Source organism: Carlito syrichta, unplaced genomic scaffold (assembly GCF_000164805.1).
Source record: "Carlito syrichta isolate Samal-C Ts95f unplaced genomic scaffold, Tarsius_syrichta-2.0.1 Scaffold314911, whole genome shotgun sequence".
Classification (NCBI taxonomy): domain Eukaryota; kingdom Metazoa; phylum Chordata; class Mammalia; order Primates; family Tarsiidae; genus Carlito; species Carlito syrichta.
Window position 1 is genome coordinate 19,916 of NW_007259007.1, and position 4,219 is coordinate 24,134.

Below are 4,219 nucleotides of genomic sequence, written 5' to 3' on the forward strand. Positions count from 1 at the left end.
TCACTGCACTCTAGCCTGGGTGACAGCATGAGACTCCGACTCAAAAAAAAGCACCTTCTTATTGAAGAAGGATTTAACCAGCTATGATGCATGGTACAGGAAGAAACCTTTCCTTCACAGAGCTAGGCAACTCCAACCCCACATACAGGGCAGCTGGTTCCACCCAAAGCAAAATGCAACATCTTGTATCTTATTGATAAGCAGGAAGTTGCACCTAGGGCTACACTCCCACAGAGACAGAGAAAAAGGATGTGTTCTCCTCCTGCCAGGTCTCATTTTATGGGTGTCAAGGACACAAAACAGGAGGCTCACTTCACATTGGAAAAGATGTGTTTGCATCTCAAGACAGAAAGCCTGTGCAGTTCCCAGTGTTCCAAGGGGAATGCACAGGGCTGTGGGGGTTGGAAGATCCTTTTTTTTCCTTTTTGACTGCAGGGAACATTTTAATTTATCTTTGTAGACTTGTATTCACCTGTGTTTATGCCCAGCACCTGACATGGAGTTCACAAACAACAGGCAGTCAGTCAATGTTCCCATGAAACACTCAAGTCCTGATCACTGACTCTGTGAACTCTGGCCCTCTTGGTGTCTTTCTGAGATTCCCTTAGCTTCTCACCTCTCCAGGTCTTTCTGCTCCAGCAGCTCCTCCCATCTCCTCTTCCCTTCTCTGGCTCACACACCTCATGCTGGACACTCCTTTTGCCTCTGCCTTCATATCTACTCTTTGACTCTACTGGTTTTTGCTCTGTGGTTTTTATTCTTGTCTGAACTAATTCTCACCCCTAATTGGCTCTCAAATCTGAATTCCAGGACCATGCTTTCACCTGCTTACAGAAAATTTCATTTTCCATTTCTTGCAGAATGGGAGCCTAGACCTGAGATAAAGGAAGAGTTGTCCCAGCAACAGGATATTTGCAAAAAAAGAACCATTCCCAGAGCTGATTGTGGAGCAGCTGACAAGGCCCAGCCTTCATGACACCAGCCTAGGCAGGGCATGGGCCTGGGAGGACCAGGTAAATGCTCTCCAGAGGAGCCTGGCTGCACCCTGGAAGCAAGAGCCTACCACCCCTGGGGACATCCCCATGGAGTAGAGCTGTTGGGGACAAAGCGAGTCTGAGGAAATTTTCCCTCTTAAGTGCACCCTGTTTGCCCAGCAAGGCCTTCCCATGGAAGGACACTCTGCACACTCGCATGGAGGACGTTCAGTCTGTGGAGGGTAGAACCAAAGCCTCCCCAAGTGTGTGTGCAGGGGAAACCTCTCTCAGATCAGGGAAGCAAGGAAAGTTCCCCCATGCACAAGCGGATACTGTGGGAACCTGTTTGTGTGTGGTGAATGTGGGAAAGCCTTCCCCAGAGCACTTCCCTCACATTGCACTGGTGCTGGCACAGCCAGAAGAAGGCCTACAAGTGCACCGAGTGCCGCAAGGACTGCACCTGGAGCACCAACCTACTGGAGCGCCAGCGTATTCACACAGGTGAGAAGCCCTTCTTTTGTGGTGATTCCAGCAAGGCCTTCAGTTGCCACTCGTCCCTCCACGTGCACCACTGGCTCCACACAGGTGAGCGGCCCTACAAGTGTAGTGTCTGCGAAAAGGCCTTTAGCTGCAGCTCACTGCTCGACATGCACCTGCAAGTGCACACTGGCGAGAAGCCCTACAAGTGCGGCAAGTGTGGCAAGGCCTTCAACCAGCTCACGCACCTCACACGCCACCACCGCATCCACACAGGCGAGAAACCCTACAAGTGTGGCGTGTGTGGCAAGGCCTTTGCCTGCCACTCATCCCTCATGGTACATGAGAAGATCCACAATAGGGACAGGCCATTCAAATGCAGCGAGTGTGAGAAGGCCTTCAACAGCCGCTCATGCCTCACGCTGCACCAGAGGACACACACAGGCGAGAAGCCCTTCAAGTGCACTGACAGCGGGAAGGCCTTCAGCTGCCATGCCTACCTCCTAGTGCACCGACGCTTCCACAGTGGTGAGAGGCCCTTCAAGTGCAATGAGTGTGGTGAGGCCTTCAGCTCCCACTCCTACCTCATCGTGCACCAGCGTATCCACACGGGTTAGAAGCCCTTTGACTGCAGCAAGTGCTGGAAGGCCTTCAGCTGCCACTCATCACTCATAGTGCACCAGCGCATCCACACTGGGGAAAAACCCTACAAGTGCCACAAATGTGGCAAGGCCTTCAGCCAGAACCACTGTCTCATCAAATACCAGAAAGTTCACTCCAGAGAGAAGCCCTTCATGTGTGACGAGTGTGGCGAGATGTTCAGCTGGAGTTCACACCTTGCGGAGCACCGCAGGCTGCATGACGAAGGGAGGTCTTTTGCCATCCAGCTCAACAAACACTTGCTGAGCACATACTATGTGCCCAGCAGCCTGCTGGAAGCAGGAGATGTGGGGGTGAGGGACGTGACCCCGATGGACACATTGGATGTGGCAAAGCTATTGTGTGTGGCTCATCCACCAACTGGCAGGAAGTTCCCGCTGGGGAGCAAACCTCACAGCTAACTGACATGGTCTCGTGTTGGGGGCTACTTTCTGAGTTGCCCTAAGAGAAACATTCTCCTGTTCCTTCCCGGCTCCTAGATCCAGGTGCTAGCTTCCCCAGATGCGTGAGCCCTGCCTTATTGCTCCATCGGATCTCCATGCCTGGCGCTCCCCTGGAAGAGATGCACTTTAGAAGTGGCTTAAGGGCCATTCATGGTAGTCCTGTCACCTGTTTGATGGGCCTGGGAGTCATTGAGAAGGGGAATAGATCTTTCCTGCAGATCAGAAGAAGCTATGTCACTGTGTCCTCAGACAATCTCCTGATGTAGGTTCAATTGGGAATTTCCTCTGTAAACTTTTCAGAAGAATAACAATAATAAAACAAAAAAATATGAATAGCATTACTTCCTGGTGAACATTATTATATTCTTGGTTGGGAGAATAATCTTGAATGGTGGGCATTTGGGAAAAAGTGAATTTCCTGGGCTTACCTCATACAAATTACTGCAGCATTGTGTGTTACTTATAACACAATTAGACGTCTTCCCAGAGCAGAGCATGGCCCACTATCAGCACAGCCAGGTCACAGCCAGCATCACACCTTACTACTTAGTCCCTGATGGGAAGTTGGGAACACCCAGGGAAGATGGGCACGGCATCAGAATGGATGTCTGGAAGCTCCACTTCTCTGACTGAGGTGGGCCAGATGGGGTTGGGGCTACCTGGGCTGGTTAGGCCCCCTTGCAGGGACCCTCCTGGCACCATGTACTGAGGGACACCAGCCTATCTCAGAGAGGAAGCCCCTCCCAGCCTTCACTGGAGAGAGGAGCCATACTCCAGGGCAAAGGTGGACTCCATGGCTGTCCCCCTTGAGGCTGTTGCACAAACCCTGGAAAAGGTGAGCCTCCCCTGTTCTGACACTCTTGGCAGGGATAGAAAGGCAGAGTTCATCTGGAGTGAATGTTATTTCTACTTAGTCCTAAACAAGAATAAACTTCCCTTTCAGGGATAATACTGTACATTTGTATAGAATGCTATAGTTTGTGACATGGTTTTAAATTATGCAGTCAAAATAACCACACTCAAAAATGTGGACTTCAAAAAATAAAATACCAATGATTCTTAATAAAACTGCATTTCACACTTTGATATGTTACCCTCTGTCTTTTTCATAGTAGAGTCTTGCATTACTTCTAATCTAGTGTATCTATGATTTTAATCTTTTTTGCTCCTTAGCAGGATAGCAGAATTTTTTTCCCCCAGGTAACTGGATTGCCCTTGTAATTACAATTCTAAACAGAGGCAAGTGCTCTGTTGGGTCTATCAGAAGTTCTTTTGTTGGATGTTGAAGTTATTATCATGGTTTTCTTTATCATAGATCTTCGCTGGGCATCATTTTGCATTTTACTGCTTTGGTGTTTCTTTAGATTTCCAGAAGTGAAACTTTGAGATAAAAGAAATAAACATCTTCAGGAGTTATTTTAGTAGGTTGTTGGTTTCATTTCATTATTAAGAAATCAAATCAACAATAGTGATCAGATAGAAAAGTTTCCTGCTTTTCACCTCCTGTTAACAATTGGGTTTCCAGATGCCCTTTGCTCAGTGCTCGCTGATGATGTCTTCATGGTCCTTGGTGTGTGTTGTCCTGTTGCTTTCTTCAAGAGTATTGGTATTGGCCTCACAGTACAGTCCCCAGGGCCACATCATGACAGTCACAGGTCTGCTCCT

The 4,219-nt window shown here is 48.8% G+C and overlaps 1 pseudogene; it reads left to right on the plus strand.

Annotated features, from left to right (window-relative positions):
* Positions 1 to 2,512, plus strand: part of LOC103274825 — a 10,645-nt pseudogene extending 8,133 nt beyond the window's left edge.
* Positions 2,513 to 4,219: the final 1,707 nt, after the last annotated feature.